Here is a 25,450-nt window from a genome sequence, read left to right on the forward strand (position 1 = left end):
AAAATCCTTTCTGGATAAATAACTGAATACAAAAGTTCAATGTGATAACTATTTTCTGTGCTTTGATGTATGTTAAAATATATTCATTCAATCTTTTCTACTTATTTTTGTTTCTGAGATAGGTTTATTCAGGGTTGAAAGTAATCATCTTCAGCTTTATTCTTAATATTGTTCTTTCTGCATTGATTGTGTACAAGAGTTTTGGAAATAAGGCTACATTGGAATGAAATTGGATCATATATCCTAAGTAACCTCTTCTATGGTTCAAAGTAGCAATAAGATATACCAGCTAAATGATGGTATATCTTATTGCTACTTTTCATAAGTATACAACAATGAATGATTTCTGCATAGAGAAGAATATTCTCTGTAGTGCCGCAGTCCTGCTGGCTGGGCAAAATAGCCGGGGAGTGATGAACAACTTGTGTAGATTGATACAGGGAGCCGTTTATTGTAGGACATCAGGGGTATTTATACATTCCACACAGCTTATCTTAATTAACATAAACTAGATACAGCAGTCAACCAATAAGAAATCTCCACACTTAATGGCTCGCTGGCGTTACTTCACAAACCACTCCCTTTAGCAAAATGCCAGGCGCCATCCAGACTTGTTTACAGACTCCAACACTGTAGTGCTTTATTATTATTTGGTGATTTTAAAAAATATACTGTGATTCTTTATTCCTTCTAGAAATGTTGCAACAATACAATTATTAGAGACCTATTCCTCCTTAAGGAACTAGATACTAATCTTTTTCTTATCTATAAAATGACTTAAAATTGTCTTATAAATTATTTTAAAGTTCCTGAAAAGTACAAAGGGCAAAAAAACTTAAGACATTGGTAAGAAAAGTTGAAACATTGAATACGAAACCTACATCAGAAACACTTTCCTCAAATAATATTCTTTGGTTGTCCAGCTAAGTTAAATGAAAAAGAATTTATTTAGAAATAACTCATGCTTTTCCTAGAAAACCTACCAACCCTGTTAAGTATATAAAGGAACAGTTTTTTCCAAATAAAATCTCGGTTTAATTAAATTTTAGTTAGCATTTTGTATACCTTTTTAAGCAAATGTAGCAGATATTTTAGAGAATACTTGTGAAAGTTAATGGGCTGGAAAATAAAGCCCCAGAAAAGACTTAATAAACCAGAATTACAAGTCATACTAGATTTAGTTTGAACACAGTGTTTACCTACTTTAATAATTTCATACTACTTAACAAATGTTTATAAAATGTATCTAATCACAACTCTAATTACCTGATGATTCTGTCAAATGATGGAACCTGCTTAGTCAGTGTTAACCTGTTTAATAAGTATATTCTTTATCTTACCCAATGTACTTTTTTAAACATTCTCCAACTACCCCTCAAGTCATCCTTTTTTCCTGTATTTCCTGCTGTAAATAGCCATATATTCTCTTTCTACAGTTAAGTTTTTTTCAGGCATTTTATGCATCAGCTCTAAAGAACTAGATCTACTTAAGTTAGTAACATTTGTACAATAACAGCTGAAGCACAACCTAAGCTTTTGGAAGCAAATAGCTATCTTTTTGCTGATCTCAAAAACATCTTAGAACATACCACTTTATGCCTGAAAATCCTCTCTGGATAGATAACTGAATACAAAAGTTCAATGTGATAACTATTTTCTGTGCTTTGATGTATGTTAAAATATATTCATTCAACCTTTTCTACTTATTTTTGTTTCTGAGATAGGTTTATTCAGGGTTGAAAGTGATCATCTTCAGCTTTATTCTTTGTATTGTTCTTTCTGCATTGATTGTATACAAGAGTTTTGGAAATAAGGCTACATTGGAATGAAGTTGCATCATATATCCTAAGTAACCTCTTCTATGGTTCAAAGACTTTTAGCACTCTGCTCCAGTTGCTTTATTGAAGATGTTTTCTCAATTTCTTCATAAATGTGTTTATATATAGTAGCCTAATTGCTCATGCCTGAATACTTAAGACTTACCATTGTTGCTCCTGGTTTGTTCAGTGTGCATAGGGAGCTGGGAGAAGTTGTTTAGTTTAGGAAATTAAGTGAATTAGAGAGCTAAGTAAACATTTATTTAATTAAAATTCTGTAAGTGTCTTAAAAGTAAATACAGTAGAACTCAAAAGGTGTCATTTTTTAACCATCAATGCCAATAAGTACAGTTTCCAATCTTCAAGAAAAGTATTTCAGGGGGCATGTAGTTCATTTTATAACTAAGTGAGTTATTTATCCTGCTGATATAATTTCCTTCATAACAGTGGCTTATAATACCTGACTTAGGATCACCTGGGACAATTTTAATGAAATACTATCAGGGTAGAGCTCAGTGGTAGAATGTGTTCAGTTTCCAGCACTGAAAAACAAAACTGAAAATATCGTGGCCCTACACCAGATCAGTTATATCTGTGGGACCCAGGCATTAGTTGTTTGGAAAAAATTTCCTGTAATATCATTACCACATTTTGAAAAATTAATCAAATATTTTGTTAGTGTTTGGATTTTCCTGATTATGTCCATTTTTAAAAAAAGTTTTTTTTAGTTGTCAGTGGACATTTATTTTATTTATTGATATGTGGTGCTGAGAATTGAACCCAGTGCCTCACATGCTAGTCAAGTGCTCTGCCACTGATCCACCACCCCAGCCCAGATTATGTCCATTTTTTAAAAAACAGACTGAGCAGGGATGGGGTTATGGCTCAGTGGTAGAGCGCCCCACCTAGCACGTGTGAGGCGCTGGGTTTGAATCTCAGCATCACATATAAATAAATAAAAAATAAAGATATTTACTGTCTACCTACAACTAAAAAAATAAAATTAAAAAAAACAAAACCAGACTGACCAAACCAGGGGCCATGTAAAGTGTATACATTCCAATTGATTGATGTCTCTCTTATGAAACTTTTTTTTTTTTTTTTTGGTGTTAAAAATTGAACCAGGGGCCTCGCATATGCTAACCATGAACTGTACCAAGCTATACCCCCAGGCCAAAGTTTTAAATTTACAGGATCTCTCTCCATCTCATCTTTTTTCCTTATAATTTATTTAGGAAAAAGTCCTGTAGAATTTCTCACATTATGGTTATTACTGATAGTCCTTGTGGTTTGGATTTTTGTTTTTCTGTTCCTTATGTTTGCTATAAATTTATAATTCAGTTCAAGTAATTTTAACCAATATATATGGTTAAGCTCATATATGTGGTTAAGTTCATTTATTTTATTTATTTTTCAATTTTTAGTTTTTTAACATTTATAATCATGTGAATCTACTGCTTTCAGATTAAATGCAAAGGCAAATATGAGAATCTTGTCATCTTTTATTAAACCAGATCTTAGATTTGCAGTAACTTAAATAATTTCAGACTTCTCTCTAAAATCTATTTTGCTTAGGAAATAAGTTGTTTTTCATAAGAGATGCTATTTATGTTAACCTATTGTTGGTCTATTATTGTTAATTTGATAACAAATATGCTTTTTAAATTTCAAAAAAATTAATAAAATTTACTGCTTCCAAAGCAAAAAGTAAATCTATAGTTTATGGAACTTTGTACGTGTTGTTGATATTATGAAATCCTACATATAGGGATTAGGCCATTTTGTGATCTTGCCAACAATGTAAGTTTTTCTGTATCCTTAGCAAGGTATGATGTGGGTCTGATAGGTGGGAATTGGTACATCAATGTCTTTTAATTTGCTCCTTTTTAATATGAGTGTGATTGAGTTTTTTTAATTTAAATGTCATTTGTGTATTTTTAATGTGAAGTATCTTCCTACCTATGAGATTGTTGGTCTTCTGTTTCTGTATGCTGCACACACACACTGAAAGAGACAGTAGCCCTTTATATTATTGTTATTTGAATCTATGATGTACTCAAATGTTGAGAGACACTGGAATGGACTACCCTGTCTGAATTAAGTAATAAGAATGTGTCTCATTTCACAGCACGGAAAACATTTCCTAAACTGTAAATCATGGTTTTCAAAGAGCTTTATAATAGTTCAACCTATAGATGCACTATAATTTACTGTCTTTTATTAAAGATGTTTGGATTGTTGGTTATTTCTGTTTTTTCAGTGTTATAGAAAATGTACAAAAGAAAAACATACAATGATGATGTTCACTGCAAATCTCCAAATATATCATTGGGATACTTTTAAAATTATATTTATTGAGTCACATGTGATGTTTTTTGTTTGGAGTTTCTGGTACATGGTACCAAATTACTCTACTGGAAAGTTGTACCTATGTGAATTTCTGCCAACAGTGCCACTTCCTCACATTCTAATCAACTGGGAGTACTTTTATAGTCTGTGCCAATTTAGTATACCGAAAGATGATATATAATTTCTATTTACATTTATTATAACCAGAATTGAATTTTTGCACATTTATTGAGACTGTATTTCTGTGAGGGAGGGCGGGGAGAGGGAGAGAGAGAGAGTATGTGTATGTGTGTGTAACTTGTTCATGTTATTTGTCGTCTTTTCCAAAAATCAGTTACTCCTCCTTCCTCCATTAACTCAGAATAAATGTAGTCAGAAGATAAACTTTAAGAATAATGGAAGGTGTTATTCCTTTGTTCATTAGTGTCCCTTAAAGAGGTAGCACTGTGCAAAGAAATATCAGGACATCTATGTGCAAGTTCCAAACTCTTCCATTTTACACAGTAACCTTAGATAAATTATCTAACTTGAATTTGTAGTCATAGGTAAGCACATTGGATTTGATGATTCAGTAATTCTTTATATACTCTGCTTGTTTTCAAAAAGGGTATTCCTCTGATTTTCTCTGTTTTCAAAAAGGGTATTCCTCTGTTTTCAAAAAGGATATTCCTCTGATTTCCTCTAAGTTGTAGACTTCCTTAAGTTTGAATATTTCCTTAAAATTTTTTGCTTTTTCACAAGTTGTAGCACTGTGCCACTCACCCTGTTGTACATATAAAGGGAAGTGTGCTTTGATTACAGCTTTTCTGATATTGATCACTGCTGTGCTCTGTTTCATCTAGCCAAGGAAATGATTTCAAAGTTTGATTTTTAATAGCATTTATTAATCCTTAGTCTACTTTTGATCTGGTAGAAGGGAACTATCTATATATTCCAGGCTGCAGGAAGTTACTGTTTTTTTTTAAATTTTATTTTTTATTCTAATTTGTTATATATGACAGCAGAATACATTATAATTCATATTACACATATACAGCACAATTTTTCATATCTCTGGTTGTATACAAAGTATATTCACACCTTTCTTGTCTTCATATATGTACTTAGGGTAATGATGTCTATGTCATTCCACCATCTTTTTTATACCTCTTGTCCCCGCCCTTCCCCTTCCATCTTCCCATGCTCTCCCTCCCAACACCACTATGAATCAGCCTTTTTATATCAGAGCAAACATTTGGCATTTGGTTTTTTGGAATTGGCTAATTTCACTTAGCATTATATTCTCCAACTCCATCCATTTATCTACAAATGTCATGATTTTATTCTCTTTTATTGCTGAGTAATATATACCACATTTTTAATCCATTCATCTATTGAGGGGTATCTAGATTGGAAGAACCTGCTCTTTATCATTGCTATTTTTTCTTTCTTTTTGTCACTTGAATGCCTATTTGCTATGAAAGAGAAAAAGATAATTGATATGTAAATCATGCCTCCAAGAAATTTGTCATTCACTTGGGGAGAGAAGATGTATATGTAAATAATTAGAATACCAAAAGGAAAGTGATATCTGAAAGTAATTATAGAGATGGGTTGTAGATATTCAGAGGTGGGATTGTGAGCCTAAGCATGCTTCTTCCAAGTAGCTTTACCTACTGAATCAGAACCTGTACTGTATTCTTACCCAGGTAACACAAATGTACTTTAAAAAGTTTGAGAAGTACCGTTGTAGATGTTTGTAAGAAACAAATTAGTTCTCAGTGGAGGGTAGAGCAACTTTTTTGAAAAAGACGAATTTGAGTATTGATTTGAAGGGTTAATTGATTGGTTAATTTTTAGACATGAATGGAATGAAGAACAAGGGCTATCTATGAAATATTTTACCTGAATACTTTTTTTGTTTTGTTTTTGTAACAAAGTCTTCCTATCTGGTTTGCTGACATGGCTAAATATAAGAATTGGTTCTAAAGAAGCTGGCAAACCCTTTGCCCAACTTCCATAACAGTTATCAATTTAGCAAAAATAAGAATCCTGGTTTTTAGTGAATTATCATCATCATAAGATTAACAGGGGATAGGAAAAATGCCACTTCCAATGAGTCTTGCCTGTGATGCCATGGCCTCAGGTCAAATCATTGTATAACTGCTTTGTAAATCCTCAGTGATATTATGGTCAGAATCTCTATGATTTCTCTAGCTTTATGATTATGTCATTATGTAGAACCTTGAGCATTGTACTGAACTCTAATTTTAAAAGTTGCTTGAATTTGTAGACATTAACATTACTAATACAAAAAAGAAAGAGGAAATCATCTCAAAAAAAACTTCCTAGTATTTGAACTAAAGAAAACTAGGCTGAGGCTGGGGTTGTAGCTCAGTGGTAGAGCACTTGCCTAGCACCACATTCTCAGCACCAAATAAATAAATAAATAAATAAACAAACAAACAAAATATTGTGTCCATTTACAACTAAAAATAAAAAAAAAAACTAGGCTGAATATTAGAGTGCCAGTGATTTTTCCATTTCTTCTTCAAGATTGTCACAGTCTGATAGTAGGACCTTTGGTAATTATATTTAACAAGTCTTTGAGAATCAGAAGAGTTTTTGACCTTGGAAAAAGAGTTGGAGCCCTTTTTATTTTTTAGGAGACTATCACTACTCAGTTTAGCTATTGGGAATGAACATAAGAACATGAATGGGTGATGTACACTAATAATGACTGAAGTTATACTTGTCTAAAGTTGTCCTATAAATTTAAGTTCACTTAAATTAAATAAAAGTTCCATTCCTCAGTCACAGTAGCTACATTTGGAGTACATAATCTGGCACATCCAGTGTATGAAGGTGCACATTATGGATCGTGGAATGTATTTTATCATCCCAGAAAGTGCCATCCACAGGAAGTGAATAGTGCTGTTCTAGAGCAAGATAAGGTGAGCTAAAGAATGAGGAAAATTACTCCAGTAGTGTTTCAAAGCTTTGAGGAATGTATATCTTGTTCGTTCATGGGACAGCAGTAATCTGGAAAATGTCAGTCATCTTGTCAGTGAACATAGATTTGGATTTCTGTGTCCTAGTGGTTAAGGAGGCATCAGTTAAAATTTGAAAATAAGAATTTGAGTCTTAGTGTTCATTTTCTTATACACCTTCCCTCTCCTCCCCACACCTTTTACTGGTGATCTAACTGAGGGCCTCCTGTGTGCTAGGCAAATGCTCATCCTTAGCACTTTTTATTTTGTTATAATACAAGATCTCACTAAGTTGCCCATACCGACTTTGAATTGGTGGTCCTCATGCCTTTCTCCCAAGTTGCTGGGATTACAAGTGTGCCTTCTAGTGCCCAGCTCTTCTTATTATTTACAAGGTCATTTAGGCAATTTCCTTCTGGAGGATTTGTTTTCTTAGCTGAGTGTTAAGTAGGGTTGAATAGACTGTTTCTCTCAACTCTAATGGAATGTGACTGACTTTGGGATTTGAAGGTCTGCAATTTGGTGAAATCCCACTTGAGGGGATTTCATCATCATACTTTAAATGATGCTTTAGGAGAAAGTTTTCTGAATAAGAACATATCTACATTGTAGTTAGTAAAATTACCTGTAAAAATATGGCCTGTTGATGTTTTTAAGGGTGTGCCTTGGATATCAGCAGTGTTTCTCTACTATATTAAAATATCATTCTGCGTGTGACTGGGGAGTGAGGTGTCACACTTGAAGTGTGAAAAACACTATTGTGATCACTTAAGATTTTAAACCAAGAGTTCCTTACGTTTTTCTGTTAGTGATATACTTTCATGATACAGAAAAGCATAAAAAAGACGTGCTTATACCAACTGATGATAGCATTTTAGTATATAGCCTACGTTTTTTGGTGCATATTTGAATGGATTTCTAATAGTTATATATGTTGAACAATGTAAGGTTAGGCTCTTGTTCATTCCTGTGGAGAGAGGTAGATATTAGTTCATGGGAATATAGGCAGAAAAGATATCACTTGTACATGTACTTGTACTCCTACCACTTGGAAGCGACTACTAGCCTGACAACGTACCTCAGAGTTACTTGACCTTGAGCTTCCATTTTCTAAGTGTGAGATGGGGATAAAGACCTCTTCTACAAAGTTGTAAATGTATCTATAGTACATCTGAGGAAATTCTTCTGGTATCTGCTACATAGTAGGTGGTGAGTAAATGTTAGGATTAGGGGAATCAGCAAATGAGCAGATTAAAAATATTTTTCAAGTTGCCCATCCAGTCATATTAAAATTGTGTACACTGAAGTAATGAGCTCACAAGACTAGCTTTCATCCACTGTGGTCTTCTGATCCTACTGTTCTACTGACAGAAGCAGCTTAAAAATGGGACAGTAAGTGAATAAATGATCTACTTAACTCTGTTTTATAACTATACCTAATTAGTATTGTACTTATTCATTGTATAATTATGAAACTAGTTTAATGGAGGTAATTTTGTTTTGTTGAAGAGTCCACTGGTTTTAGGATTTTAAAAGGCCTGGGGTTGGGGATGTGGCTCAAATGGTAGTGTGTTCCCCTAGCATGTGTGAGGCACTGGGTTCGATTCTCAGCACCACATAGAAACAAAATAAAGATTGTGTTCACCTAAAACTAAAATATATATATATGTAAAATATATATATATATTTTTAAAAAGGCCTGGATACTTAACTAGCAGGGGAGATACCATGATCATGAAGGTGGCTTTCCCAGGGTGAATCTCATCCATTGCACTCTGGATGTTCTGACCCCAGAGGCTTCCCCAAATGTGGGAAACTCAATTGCATAATTTGTGGTAGTGGGAGACTTCATTCAAGGTTTCCCCAATTAAAAGAAGAAGAAAAAAAAATACCTGGGTTTGAACCCTGTTCTGCCACTAATTTGGATAAGTCACTTAGCTTATTTGTATCTTATTCATTTAACAAATATTTTGCTTTTACTATATGCTAGACACTATGAAATTTTGATTTCCTTATTTGTAAAATAGGAGTATGATTCCTCTTTCAGCCTCAGAGTTTCTATGATGATGCAGAGATATCAAATTGATGTTAATGATATGTTTGTAAACTATAAAAATAGTTTATTATTAGTAATTTATTTGCTTTTATATTAAAAGCAGAAAAGCATATCAAGTTGGATCTTTATTTCTATCAATCATAATTACCTTTATCACTATTTTGATAAAATCAGGGGAAAGTGACAAGTTGATAAGCACTTTAAGAAACCACTACTATTTGGAATCAGACTTTTAAAATAAAAAGCATCATCCATTTATTCATTTCAGAGGGTCAAAAGAGAGTACAGTGGGCTGGGGTTGTGGCTCAGTGGTAGAGTACTTGCCTGGCATGCATGAGGCACTGGGTTCGATCCTCAGCACTTCATATAAATTAGTGAATAAAAAATATGCTGCATGCTTCAAATACATATTTATTATTTGGATTCTTTCTCTAGAAGGCTAATTTGTATAATATACATCTGTCTCAGGGAGAGTTGATACATTATAGAAGTAGTTCTAGGATGTGGATTTCCAGGATTATTAATAATACTAGAAGGTAGAGAGACTTTGAAGCTAGAAAGACTTGCTTCATTTCTGGCTCTCTCTTTTTTAGCTGTATGATATTAGACAATTTTCCTTCTTTTTCTGAGCCTCAGTTTTTCTGACTTAAAAGTGGAGCTAATTATTTGCAAGGCTGTAATATTAAGATACAGTGTCCACAGAGTACTACATTGCATTTGTGTCTGGTATATAGGAGATGTTTGTTTTGTAAATTATTGGGTAGAGAAGAGCAGTGTACTGGACAAATGGAGTCACTGTGAAATGGAGAAAGTATGATGGACGTGGCTAGTGCTTGTGCTGACCATCCTTTTGTGACTGTACTGTCTTTTTTAAAAAAAAATATATATATATATATATATATTTGTAATTGTTGATGGACTTTTTATTTTATTCACTAATTTATATGTGGTTCTGAGAATCAAACCCAGTGCCTCATGTATGCCGGGCAAGCACTCTACCACTGAGCCACAACCCTAGCCCAACTGCACTCTCTTTTGACCCTCTGAAATGAATAAATGGATGATGCTTTTTATTTTAAAAGTCTGATTCCAAATAGTGGTGGTTTCTTAAAGTGCTTATCAACTTGTCACTTTCCCTTGGTTTTTATCAAAATAGTGACAAAGGTAATTATGATTGATAGAAATAAAGATCCAATTTGATATGCTTTTCTGTTTTTAATACAAAAGCAAATAAATTTCTATAAGTGGTATGGTGAAAGTGGGGAAGTAAGCTTTTGCTCTTGCTATTTGAAAGGTATCATTAGTTTCATATTTCTAGAAAAGCATCATTTCTATTACTTTGAGCATTCAAAATCATTCAAAAACTATAAAACTATATCTCTGACTTGTAATTGACTAGATATGGAAAATGATGATGATTCTTAGAAATATATAATCTTTCTCCAGTAAGGGAAGAGTAGATTATTACTGCAGACTTTGGGTCACTGAAAATATGAAAAAATAAAACTCCTATTTGTGTAAGTGTGGAAGATTCCAAATTTTTGGTGTATAGCTTTATTTGCTCTGATAAGTCTGACTTTATGCACAGTATTTAGCTCTTAAACATTGCTTCCAATAGATTGTAAATTTATTTACACAGAAAGCATGTGTAATATTTACTACTTTTAGTAAGTTTTGGCCATAAGCCAAATCTGTTATAACAAATCTTTTGAAATTTGGATACTGTGATGAAAGTATTTATTGAGAATCCATTGGCAGATGAAATAATTTATGAAGGGCATTTCAGTTTAGCTTCAGAAAAGTTTATTGTATGGTTTTACTTTTCTAAAGTAAATTTTCTAATCTCATAATACTTAAACCTTCCATTATTGGAAAGATCAGGAATTGGTTGGAAGAGAGGGAAAATTGTATTTTCCAGTCCACAGTTAAGAAGAACTCCTTGGTACACAATGGTTATTATCTTCAACAAAAGGGTGATTTAAAACATAACAATATGGGGCTGGGGTTGTGGCTCAGTGGTAGAGTGCTTGCCTCATACGTGCGAGGCCCTGGGTTCAATCCTCAGCACCACATAAAAATAAATAAGTGAAATAAAAGTATTATAAAAACCAATAATAATAAAATAAAATATGGGTCATTGACTTATCACTATCTACCTTGAAAAACAAACAAACAAAAAAACCATAACAACATGAATCTTCAAGAAATAGCTTTTAATTCTGAGAAGTATCCAGTGTTGTGTCATGTCGTGCAGCAAAATAATCAGATTTACATTGCACATAAGGCTGCTGTGTTTGATGTCTTTCTAGCTTACTTTATTTGGGGAATACTCATTTGTGCAGTAGTATCTAGCTTTCCTGGGTCATCCACTTCTAATGCAAGTGGATTGTGGTATTTGAGGAAACTAGCAGAGAGCTTTTTTATATTTCCATATAAGTAGTTAGTTAATAAAGATTCCTGAATATTGTGAAGATAGTATAAAAGATGTTTTCTGAGTGACCTTAAATGCACTTTTATTTGTGTTGTTTAAAGGCTTTTTAAGGTTTAAGAAAGGCATAAGGGTGTCTTTAGGGTACATTTTCTTTTAAGAGAAAGCAGAGTTCTTGTTTTCAAAGTTTATTTGACTCATTGTCAGGGACTGGGATAGTTTATATCAATAAATTATATTAGGTAATTAAAACCAGTACCAATAAAAAAACCAAATGTGTATGTAAATATAATTTTTTTCTTTTTTTGGTATTGGGGGTTGAATCCAGGGGCACTTAACTGCTGAGCCACGTCCCCAGTCCTTTTTAAATATTTTATTTAGAGACAGGTCTTACTAAGTTGCTTAGGGCCTCTCTAAGTTTCTGAGGCTGGCTTTGAACTCGAAATCCTCCTGCCTCAGCCTCCTGAGCTGCTGGTATTACAGGTGTGTGCCACCATGCCTGGCATAACTTTTTTTTTTTTAAATGGAAATCATTAAAAAATAATAAAAACATTTCTCTTTAAATATAAGTATAGATGCTGAAATTATATTTGTTAGTACCCTTGCCATAAGTCTGGAATGATACCTTTTACCAAGGATGAATAGTTTCATCTGTTGAGGACAGGCAGAGCCTATGTGATTGTGTTTGCTTTGCATCTGTGAAAACTTTTAAGTTTGTAAATTGAAAGTTTGTAAGTAGAGGACCCTCTTTCTCTTCCTGGAGGCTATACTTTTTCTGTTAAGATATTTTTTCTTACATATTTCTAAGAACTTTACAGTTCAGGAAAATTATTCCCCTTCATATGTTTTTTTCAATTTCTTTTCTCTTTTTTGTTTATTGTATTTTTTTACAGCATTTTTATAGAGTGTGCTCATACGTGTATGTTTAACCTTTTATTTTTGGATTATAAATATTAGAAAGACATTGTAAGGTGTAGAAGTAATTCTCACATGTTGTAGGGATGAACATAATTTTCCTATTTATCAGTAAGTGAAATTATTGCAGCAATTTCAGTGAACATTTTGTTTTTAGTAATTCAAACAACAGTTTTCATATAAGAAGTCTATAGTCTTCTAAATGGATCACTTAGTCAAATAAGTATCAAATGTGAAGCCTACAAAAATATGTAATTTATAATTTTTTTCTGTATCCTGAAATGTAAAGAGAACATTAAAGTAGAATCAGAAACTTGAGAGATTACTCAGCAATAAATTATCTGTTTACTGCTTAACTCATCTCACTTCCCTATTCAGTTCTGTAGCCCCTCTTATAGTCTCTGCTTTCTTTAGGTCAGAATAGTAGTTATTCACAATTACAGACTTGAAGGGGGTAATAGTTTATCTAGCTGTAGAATATTCTCCCCTTCTACTTTATGCATGGCAGTCCTTGACAAATGGCAGAATGGCCATTTGTCTTCAGGTTGAAAACTTGCTATAATAGAGGGCTTACAGGAAAATCCAATCTGTTGTAAAGTCATGCCACTAGAAAATTTTGCCTCACAGAGCTGAACACATGCACCTTTCTCTTCTACATGTTGATCACAGTTCTACCAGTAGAGCTCACCAAGAAACTATCCTATCCACCAATTCTTGTACAGGCTCATGGCATCCTCAGATGAGAACCCTTGGAGATGGAAGCACTGAGCCAAGTAGGGCCTACAGGAAATTGATGACACATCTTGCTCTTTAAGAGCTTATAGACTACCTATAGAGATTTTCATGATGAAGCAAAAAAAAAAAAAAAAAAAAAAAAGACATGCCACAAGTACTGTAAAGTTTCTTTCTAGAAAGCATTCTAGAAAAATTAGTGCAGAAAAAGGGCAGAGAACACTGACTAGGTTAGATGAATAGAGTTGTTTCTATGAATGAAGTTAAGTGATTAAGACTGGCTCTGGAAGTTCAAGTTGTATATCATTGGAAGATAAAGTTCTGGTAGATTAGGGCCAAAATGTGAAGAGCTGTAGACTTGTCCTCCAGTGAGCTGCCTTAGAAATTTGGTTATAGGGAGCTAACATAGTCCAGGTTTTTTTTTTTTAAATTTTTAATTAAATATTTTTTTTTATACCAGGGATTAACACAGCCATTTAACCACTGAGCCATACCTCCAGCACCCCACCCCTCTTTTGAGACAGGGTTTCACTAAGTTGCTGACACTAGTATTGAACTTGCTACCCTCCTGCCTCAGCTTCCTGAGTCTCTGGGATTACAGGTGTGCATCCCCATGCCTGAATAGTCCAGCATTTTAATAAAGATGAATATAATAGCAGAGAATGTGCAGATGAATAAAATATTTAATATAATGACTGCCACTACAAGAAAAACAAAACTTTCTGTATATTTAAAAAAACTTCCTTTTAAGACAAAAAAAAAATCTAGTTTGACAAGTAAAATAAATTTTTTTAATTTTATATTTTTTTGCTTGTTGATCAACCTTTATTTTATTCATTTATTTATATGTGGTGCTGAGAATTGAACCCAGTGCCTCACACATGAGAGGCAAGCACTGTACCACTGAGCCACAACCCCAACCCAGTAAAAATCATATTAACTGAAAAAATAATTTGACAGAAATAAGACCAAACACATCTACCATACCAATAACCAGAAGTTTAACTGACTTATTGAATTTTTTTTCATATTGAAGCACAAAGTAAAGTTCAACTGCATTCTGAAAGCCAGAGATGTTTTTAAAATAATGATTTTTCTTTTATAAGAAAGTTATTCTAGAACTGATTGAATACAGAAAAGAAGAAGATTGTTGTTTCATGGAAAACAGTTTTCATTGAAGGTTGTTTACTCACCAAAAAATAATCAGGGCCCTGTGTTTAGTAGTGAAATTAAGGCATTCTTTAATGTGAGCTATTTCCTTCACGTTTTGCAGTGTAGAATGTATATACCAATAGCAAAAGCTGGTAAATAGGAGGATTAAATAATTTGTTATATAATTTAGGAGATATCAGGGTGTATTCAGCATAAACTGTGAAACTTTAAAAATTGCGAAATGAAAACAGTGGCCAATGTTTAGAATACCAAAACGTTTAGTATATCAAAACAACACAGTGTAGTATGTTGGCTGTGTTCCTGTCATACTTCCCATTTCTCCTTCATCTCCCAAATATTGTCTCCTCGTCTCAAGGTCTACCCCTGGGGAGAGCCCACATGAAGATAAGCTGCTATTTTTCCTATAAAATTTCCTGTGTTCTGAGAATGCCTCTTTTGATCCTTACAGTGTCATTTTACATGTTTCTCTACATCCAGTGTTTCCTCTATACCAGTTGTTGGGCTTGGTTAGATTGATGTTAAGTTTAATTTCTTGTTAAGAACACTTAGCAAATGGTACTGTATTTCTTATTGCATCCCACCCAGAAGCATATCTGGTTTTCCCACTTTAATTGATATTAAGATTGTTCAGGGGGCTGGGGTTGTAGCTCAGTGGTAGAATGCTCACCTAGGGAGGCACTGGGTTCAATCCTCAGCACCACATCAAAATAAATAGATAAAATAAAGGTATTGTGTCAAACTACAACTAAAACATAAATATATATACATATAAGATTTTCAGTAACAATGTCCATACAGTTTTTACATGTTAAAATTCACTCAAGCCTAATTGAATACCTGGCAAAAAGGGAGTGCTGACATACAAAGTGATTCTCATTGTCCAGTGCCCAGCAGTTATTTTCTTTTTAGAATAGATAATGATTTTGTAGGAAGTATGCTTGGCTCTTAAAATATTTAAGTGAGAAAATCAGTTTTAATATGTAAATGAAGTCTGATGATCTCAAGTAATGTAAACTCCATGTATTTGTACTACTCCCACAGTATCTAGCATGTAACAGAAGACTCAGTGAAATATTTGTAGAATGAGTGATGGAACAAAAAAATATATGAACCAACGTGTATGTAGACTATGTGTGTTAGTCTACTTTCTGCTACTGTGACAAAATACCTGAGAAAAGGGGAAAGATTTATATTGACTCATGATTTCAGAAGTTTCAGTCCATGGTCACTTGGCCTGTTGCCTTTGGGCCTGTGGTGAGGCATTTTATCATGGCAGGGAGTGTGTGGTAGAGGAGGCTGCTCACCTCATGTTAACCATGAAGGAAAGAGAAGAAGGGGCTGGGGTCCCTCAGTGGTCTAAATTCCTTTCAGTAGGCCTTACCTTCTAAAGGTTCCACCACCTAATGCCACAAGCTGGCAACCAAGCATAAGCAGATGGCCTTTGTGGGAATTTTAACTCATTTTGTCCCATTGTCCCATTGAAGGAATGAATGCCTGTAGACACTTAAACTGAACAACAAGTATGCTATTTGTGGTAACTTTGAAATAAATATTTATGTTTTTAAGTTTTTGCTTTTTGAGAAAAATAATAGTGATTAGTGATAATATCAATCATGTCATTAGTATTATTGATAATAAATTATGTAATCAATTCTAGATTATGCTTTCCCACCTATTTTAATACATCTGTGTCAATTAAATTGAAATATTCACAGAATTGAAACTTGGGATTTAATGGGTTAAGATCCAAACCATAACAGTTCTCTTTAAGGCAACTTTGTTTCATCAGGCATCCTGGGCAGGAAGTACAGTGCATCTCAAAGTGCAGCAGTTGTAATTTTCTCTCATTTGCAATTATTTGTTCTGGAAAGTTAGTTACAAGGACCACTGCTGGTTAATATTGGGAGATAATGATAAATAGGACATTATCTCCTCGTTACTGCCACTTCTCACCCCTGGGCTCCAGTGTGTGTGCAGAAAAGGGAGAGAACACTTCTCATCTTGACTTTTCTCCTCATTCCCATGCTTCATGAGTGCTGCCATTGCCAGAAGTTGGGGATCTAGAAGAGCACAGTATAGTGATTTTAAGAAAAGAATCCTTTCCACACATGGAGAAATTGACACCAGCTCCAGAAATCTTTTTATAACAGGAACATCCTCTCGGAAGGTTAGAGAAATACCTTGTCTCTTTCAGATAAGTTAGTTTGTACCATTTTTAGATATAGCGAAAAATAAAATACATATAACATCAATTTTTTTGTTTTGCTTTTTTAATTGATGCATTATATGTAATAATTAGTGGTATTTGTTATATATTTGTGTACAGACATCAGTTTATTTATTTTTTAACTTTTTAAAAAAATTTATTCATTTTAGTCACATACAACACGAGGATACATACTGACATTTTCACAAAAGTATGGAACACAATTTCCTCCAATTCGTCCCTAGCACTTTTCCCCCACCCTCCCTCCCCACTCCACAGTCCTTCTTCAACCCATTTACAGTTTACTTTTTTTTTTTTAATTGATGTCCTGTGGATTATACTCAATGTGTGGCCCCACCTTGCCATATCCATGCATGAACATGAAAGTTCAGTCAGATTCATTCTATTGTTCTTCCCTTTTCCTGTCCCTTCTTCCTCGTCCTCCATCCCTTTTTCTAGTCTACTGATCTTTCCTCTATTTTGATGAAATTCCCTCTCCCTTTCCCTTTCTCTTTGTAGTCGTTGCATCCCCCCCCCCCATTTTGGATTAGATTTTGTATATCAGAAAACATTCGACCTTTGACATTTTGGGACTATCTAATTTCACTTAGCTCGATAGTCTCCACTTCCATCCATTTACTGCAAATGCCAAAACAGACATCAGTTTTTAATGGAAATCCATGCATGATCAAATGACTTCAAAAAATATGAATTTCAACAATTTTTGTCTCCTTATTTTTTGTCTGTGGTTGCTTTTGCTGACTAGGGATTATATTATTTAATTTTGCATTTTTTGTTACAGATTTGTTTTCTCAAACATGTCTGCACATATTTTGAGTTAATGGAGAATTCTTTTTTTTTTTTTAAAGAGAGAGGGAGAGAGGGAGAGAGAGAGAATTTTTAATATTTATTTTTTTTAGTTCTCGGCGGACACAACATCTTTGTTGGTATATGGTGCTGAGGATCGAACCCGGGCCGCACACACGCCAGGCGATCGCACTACCGCTTGAGCCACATCCCCATTATTGTTCTTATGTTCCTTTATAAATGCAGATTCCGCCAAAGTGGGTCGCACTGATACTATAGGATGGTTGTAACACTAAGCAATTTAAGGGTTAAAGTAGCTTCCTAGAGTTACTCTACACTTAGTCCTATTTTTTCTTTCTCTTTGAACTTCTAGTTCATTATAATGCTTCTGGGAATACTAACACTGTGAGATGTGCCTTGATTGATACCCAGCTTCAAGGCCCTTAGTCCCTGTCAGCTTCAGCATCTTTTCTCCAGGGATCTTTCAACCTCTCTAGCTCCTTGCAGCCAACTGCAAACCTTTATGCTTCTGTTGACTGCCAGCTTAATGCAAAACTGAGAATAAGAGTGGGCTGACATTGCACTCAGAGAAGTGGCCTCCAGGGAGGAGAAGCAGTCTGGGTCCCATGGCATTGGGACTTCGGGTGGTAGGCTTACTTGTCAGTCTGGATTAAAAATGTGAGAGAGCAGTTGTCTGGTTTATCACTTATTTTTTGTTATAGGGAAGAAAGTTTGTAAAGAGCTTTGAAAAATCTCTGAACAGAAAGACAAGTAAATGAAAGATTTAGTGAAAGTACACTAAGCTATTACTGCAAAAAGCCTGGTGGAAGTAATGCCAACTGAGAATAATAATGCTACCCAGAAGAAACATCCTTTATTGACACTTCTATTTAATGTCAATTAATATGCAAAATATCTACTTAAGATGTTTTTTAAGCATCAAATAGTATACTTTTGAAAAGTAACATCTGTGAGTTTCTAATAAGATTACAGATGCTACATTTTTCTAAAATCACAGCAATGTACATGTCATTAGAGAATTGTCACTTGAGTCCTGCCTGTTCTTGTGTGCATATAAGAGGACCACAACCATCATGCAGAGTTTTGCATGAACTTATATACTTGCTGCTAGAATAAAAGGCTTAAGTAATGCTCCCTAAACTTTAATGTGCATAGGAATCAATCTGGGGATCTTATTAAAATGAAGGCTCTGATTTATTAATCTGAGCTGAAACCTGATGTTCTTCATTTCTTACAAGCTTCCAGGTGATGCTAGTGCTGCTGGTTCAGGGGCCACACTTGAAATAATAAGGTTTTAAAATATTGAATTTTAAACAAATTTACTGTAAAGAAATACTTCTTATTTTATAACTTATTTACTAAGACATTCCAATAAAGTCTAGCAAATACTTCTTGCTAACAAATAATATTTGATAACCTCCTCTTGGGATTTTATTAGCATCAGGTCTTAAAAGTTCCAAATGGGCTGGATTTTTATCCACTTATGTAAACATAGCACTCTCGCTCTCGCTCTCTCTCTTAGAGGGGGGGGGATTTACTAATGGTTCTCTTTATTTCTTCCCAGCCTTATTAAAGTATAATTGACAAATAAAAATTACATGTATTTATAGTGTACAATATGGTATTTTGATATATGTATACATTGCAAGATGATTAAATCAAGCTGACTACCATACCTGTCACCTTACATACTTATCATTTTTTTTTGTGATGAGAACATTTGAGATCAAATTTCTTAGCAACTTTCAAGAATAAGATATATTATTATTAACTGTAGTCACCACACTGTGCATAATAGATCTTAAAGCTGTTTTTATATGTGGATAGTAAGTGCTGAAGTGCCTGTAAATCATGCCAAAGAACAGTGTGGGGAGCCAGAGAAGGTATCACTAAGAGCTCATGACAGCTCTTAGATAATGATATAGAGGAGGGGCTTTTGTGACAGGTGGTAAGATCACTTCAGAGATTCCTTGTAAGTCTATGAATTCTCACCGAGTATTTTGCTTTTTACCACCAACTAATTAAAATCAAATTGCAGTATAACTTCATTCTAATTTGATAATCTTATTTTCTTAAACATCTTCAAAACATTTCTTGGCTATATGATTTCTGGACCTTTACCTCCCACTTCTACTCTCCAGCATTGAGATGTGAATTCTCATATCTGAATTGTTAGTGTATTAACATAATCTATATCCATGTATTCATTTAATACATATTTGAATCCTTTTGTGTACAGTAGGGTATGTTAGTAGGTGATCTATGGGATAAAATTTGAATAAGGTGCAGTCTCTACTTTTGAAAGTATTAATAATCTGTTGGAGGAAGGAAGTTCTCAATACAAATATCCAGTTTGAGGATAAAATTACTATGCTTCTTTCCTTAATAAAGAATAAGAAATTAATGCCCTACAGAAAGTGCTCTACAAGTTCACAGAGGAGAGAAATGGATTGCTGTTTTATGGAACCACAAGGAAGGGCTTCAAGAAAACATAGCTTTTGCATTGGGCCCTAAAAATTAGATAGGCTTTCTTAGCTGTTCTAAAAGAGAAAATTGCATGAGTAAGACGTAGAGGCATAAGAATAATGAGACATTTTTTAAGAATTGCAGGTACTGTAGACCCCTTGCATTCTGAATTTATAACTTCTAGGATTTGTACTGTTTGTGTGACCTTTGAAAGGATCATGTAGCAATTTTTATGAGTTACTGATTTTATTTCCTTGCTGAGAGCCTAGTGTTTCAAGTCAATGAGTGAGGCTAGTGGTTGGCTTAGCATTCATATCTTAGTCCATTTTTATTCTTCTCTGTTCACTTTCATTTTCATTTTGTCAGATGTTATGTGAAAAGACATTTTAGCTTAAATGATTTAGGATTTGTGAAGATCTTGGTACAATTCCTCTTATTTGCCAAGGGTCTATCAAACACAGGGTGACCATATAATTTATGCCTGAACTGGGACCCTCTGAAGATTGAAATAGATGGTACTATTAATAAAATCCCAGGGCAGTGGACATGATCTGGGAGGGGTCTCTCAAGTAAGCTAGGATATATGACTAACTAGAATGTATGGTTATTCTAAAAGTAGTTCATTTTAGTTAGAATATGACGTATAAATTGAAAGCAGGATGTGATTCAGGAAAGCAGGTACAAGTTAGTTTGTGAATGGCTTTAACTGCTAGGTGAAGGAGTTAAAACTTTTTATCTTATTCTATAGACAAAAAACCATTGGAGGTTTTTGGCAGAGGAATTGAAGTACATGAAGCAGCATTCAGAAAGATTAGTCTAGCCTCTGGGCAGAGTAAATTGAAGTGAGACATCCAATTTAGAGAGTATCATGATCGTTCCCATTAAAAGTATATTTTTGGATGGTAACCACTGGTCTTAATGTACTAGGAAGTTGCATTTGTTTTTTAAATTATGTACAGAGAAACTTTAATAATTCATTTCCATGTGTATTATTATTGGTGTTAATTCATGATTCTGAAGAAAATTCTGTTGGATTATTGCCTTTTTAATTGTTGATTTTTTTTTGAGAGAGAGAGAATTTTTTAATATTTATTTTTTAGTTTTCGGTGGACACAACATCTTTATTGTATTTTTATGTGGTGCTAAGGATCGAACCCAGCGCCCTGCGCATGCCAGATGACCGTGCTACCGCTTGAGCCACATCTCCAGCCCAATTGTTGATATTTTTAATAGAGGAACAGCACTGGGGCTTAGCAATGAATACCTGAATATTTATTTGTAATAGTATTATAGCATGGGTATATTGTTATTATTGTAGCAATTGAGAGACTGCTTAATAAAAAGCCTTGCTGAAATTTATTTCTAAAATACTTTGCTTTATCATGTAATAAACTTTATTATTGGTATCTTTTTTCAATTTGAGCTTAATCTAGAGAAAATTTTAATTTATCAGTAACTCACATTCCCTTGCTTGCTTTTTCCCCTTTTCTCTTCCTGTCCCATGGAGCAGGTTGGACTAATGAGAAAGAAAAGCCATTTTCTACCAGGAAAACTAGAGCTTCATGGAAGAACGACTCAGTCCTTGAAGGACTAATCATGAAGTAGTGGAGAAGAAGATATTCTGGGTAGAGCAGACCATGTATGCAAATAGAGGGAGGCAAAAAAGTGGGGCTTTTTTTGGGAGAAGCAGCTGTCTGATGGGTGGCTTCAAAGTGCTGTGGAAATGGGACTAGGCTGGTATTACCATCCAATTAGGTGGCCTTTACAGGGAAGTTTAAGGAAAGCTTTGTAGTTCTCATAGGTACCTCAGTTTTTAAAAACCTTCTGTGTAATGGAAGAAAACATTTTTTACTTGCTGACAAATTAATTACAATTTAAAGCTAGTCTGTCACTGTTTCTTAAATGAGTTTTTTTATAATATTACCCATTTCACTGGTATGCCTTTCTACATGTAAGATCACATCACTAAATATCCCAGACTGAGATGTTTAACAGTTGGTACAGTAAATGCATGATCGAGATATTATCTAATGAATTGTGGAGGATGATTGAAGTTGTCTTGCTCCCTGCTTTCTATAACAAGAAAATAAGCTAATTAACTGAAGAGAATGAAGAAGTTGTAAAATACTTTCTATGTTTCTATCTGTATATTTATATGTTGTCTGTCCTATATTCTTCATAGAAGATCTTAATAGTCATGGAAAATATAACCTCTAGTGATGAAATATTATTAAGAATTTTCTTGTAACTTTTTGTTTATTTAAAAAAATTAAAAGTTTCCTTCCAATCTAAGTTTAAAAAAAAAATTAATGATTCCCATCCTCCCTTCCTGACCTGCAGCTACTTGTCTTTATTTTTTTATTTTTTTTATTTTTTTTTTTTTTACTTGTCTTTATTTTACTTAAGCCCTGTAGTGTTTGACACATAAAGATGTTTCCCTAGGAGAATCTTATTTCTGCCCAGGGCTGACATGAAAAGAAACAATTTGTCAGACTAGTGGAGCTTGCTAAGAATTCAAATAAACAACCTGTCTTTCCTTTCATATTGCATATTAATAGAAATGTTAATTATAATAAGAGAAGGTTCCTTTCCTCCCTTGGGAAAGAGAGATTTTTGGGTCAGAGACAGTTTCCTTGCTTTGGACTCTTCTACAAACACAGATGTTAACGTAATGCCAGTCTTATCAGTGGCATATTTATTAGTGCAGTGCTATTAAGTAATAGTTGTCTATTTAATGCAGCCAAGTTGATCATTGCCTCATTTATGCCATTACCTATCATGTAAAAATATTCTTGCCATGTAAATATTTCGAAGTCAAAGGCAATTAACTTTAGAATTTTAATGTAAATTCTCTGCAAACCTATATTTGAATAGGTGATAACATACTCTTCAGATTCAGGATCGCTTGGATTATACAAATTAAAATCATCACCATATCTGTAATCTAGCATTTATTACATTTGCTTCCCTCTGTGTCACTGTTACTAGATTGATAGCTCCTGGAGGAGTGTACCATGCCTTAGTGCCCTCAGTACCTACTAGACTCTTAAATACCGGTATTTGATGACTTGACTTTGATAATGATCAGCTTTATTGCTGTGTGATAATATTTTTCTGTTTTCTTAAGTTTTTCTCCAACATATAACTATAAAATCTTGCTGTATCAATATAATTGGGTTCCACAGTTATTGAGAGTTGGTCATAAATTTATAAGGGAAGTATCAGTAAGATGTTGAGTGATTATAGAGGAGAAAATACTTCTTTCCTCAGCCATCTCTAGGTTCATGCCTGAGATCCCTGTATCAAAAGACAGATTATCAAGAGAAAAGGATGCAAATTTATTTAAAAAAAAACGATATAAGGTTCCCTGCCCCGCCCCCTTCTTTCTTTTGTTTTCCCAGTACTGGGAATTGAACTCAGTACTCAGTGGCCCTCTACCACTGAAATACATCTCAGCCTTTAAAAAAAATTTTTTTTTTAATTGAGATAGGATCTTGCTAAATTACCCAGACTTGTCTTGAACTTGCAATCCTCCCACCTATCCTCCCTAGTAGTGGGGATTATAGGTGTGTGCCACTGCACCTGGCTTAATACAGTTTTGTGTGATGTGAGATCATTCAGAAATGATGACCAAAAGAAACAAGGGAAACTGTATTCTTATCCTTTGATGAAGAATGGATATTTATGTAGAAAGAAGTATGGAAAAAAGTCATGCAGAAAGAAGTGTGGACAAAAGGATGTATGATCTAATGGGTAATGTCAAATTGTTCTTGGTGTCTTTGCATCTTCTGAGATGGGGATTTTCTTTTCTTCTATGGAGGTTATTTCTCCCATGAGGGTCTTATAACCTACTTTAGAAAGTCAGAGAATTATTTTATGGCCTGATTCAGGGGAGAAGGTCAGAGAGATCTTTTCTGCTTCTGCTGTTTGTTGAATACCCATGTATGATATTGTGATATAACATGTCCTGAACCGCATCAATAATAATGTCTAGTAAGGGACTTCTCATCTTTCTAGTTAATTTTTCAGGCATTAAAAATAACAAAATTATGTATAAAGTCAAGTTATTTGGCGATTACAGTCACTTAGGTGTTTTTTGTTTTGTTTTGTTTTATTTTTGTACTGGGGTTTGAACCCAGGCACTTAACCCCTGGGCCACATCCCCAGACCTTTTTTATATTTTATTTAGAGACATGTCTCACTAAGTTGCTTAGGGTCTCAGCTTCCCAAGATGCTGGGATTATAGGCATGTGTCACCATGCCTGGCTTACTTTAGCTTTTAGAAGAGTATAATTTATTGGTGCTGGCAGACATGGTCGTCCATTATTGGCTACTCCATTATGGTAACTTGAATATAAGCCTTCATTTTATCCTTAGGTTTTCCCCAAAAAAAAAAAAAAAAAAAAAAGAATAAGTCTAAGGAAATATAAATTAGCTGGGATTATTTATATGCTAGTATAAAGGTGTCTCTATATATCATTTAGATTGAATTGTTGGTGAATTATAAAATTTTAAATCATTGCTATTGAATACTATAAGTGTCCATAAAATAGGTGGCCATACTTTTCAGTACTCTGATCAGATCCTGTTGTTGATTGTCACTCAGTAAAAAGCAATGATTCAGTGAATGAATTTCCATACCAAATTCTGTTTTGAACAAAAAACTTTCTGGGTAGCAAATACAGTTTTCTACAGACGAAACAAAAGAATAAATATTACTTTTTAAAAAGCAAAAATCTGCTGGTTTAGCTTAAAATTTATCTTTGTTTTACAGATGGCAGGTGAAGATTTTCTTGAACTTTGGATTTCAGATACCAAAGTGAAAGCAAAAACATTCTTTCCCCCTATTTAATAGCCTCTGACTTAATACATTTTTATTATCACTAAGTGAAACTAATGCAGGAAGAACTTTTGCTTTATAATTATGGCAAGTCTTTTCTCAGTTCTTCATTAATTTGCTCTCAGAAACATGATGGAATAGAGTTAGCAAACAGCTTTGCTTTTATATTAATACTTTCAAAACTGATAATCTCTGGCAAATTTTTTCTTGTGTGCTGTAGAGATAAAGGTGTTGAAAGTATTTATTTAAATGGGTGAGTAAATGTCAATTTTCCCAATTGTCTAGAAACAATTTCTTTTCTGTGTTTAGAAGTACAGGAATTCTCATTTTACCAGTTTCTAGGCTGGAGAAATTAATATTTCTCATATTTCATTAATATAGTGTTGGGTTAGAATAGTTAATAAAGATTAAAATCATTTGATGATTTTCTAAGGAATAAGTGGATCCAATTTTACTCATTAATTTTTATTTTTTTATTGGTGCTTTATTGATACAAACAAGGAATACATTGTGGTGTATTTATACATGCACTTAGTGTAATTTTGTTAAGTTTACTCTGCATTTCCTCCCTTTTCCTGTCCCTCCTCCCTTTTCCTTGATCTCCTTTTTCTACTCCACTCATTTTCCCCATATGTTTACAATCTCTCTCTCTCTCTTTTTTTATTTTGCAA

General features: G+C 33.9%; 1 protein-coding gene across 2 annotated transcripts in view; it reads left to right on the forward strand.

Annotated features, from left to right (window-relative positions):
- Positions 1-25,450, forward strand: part of ERP44 (endoplasmic reticulum protein 44) — a 99,311-nt gene that overhangs the window by 1,953 nt on the left and 71,908 nt on the right. The window lies entirely within an intron of this gene.

This window comes from Spermophilus citellus (assembly GCF_964194105.1).
Source record: "Spermophilus citellus genome assembly, chromosome: 2".
In the NCBI taxonomy this organism is placed as follows: Eukaryota; Metazoa; Chordata; class Mammalia; order Rodentia; family Sciuridae; genus Spermophilus; species Spermophilus citellus.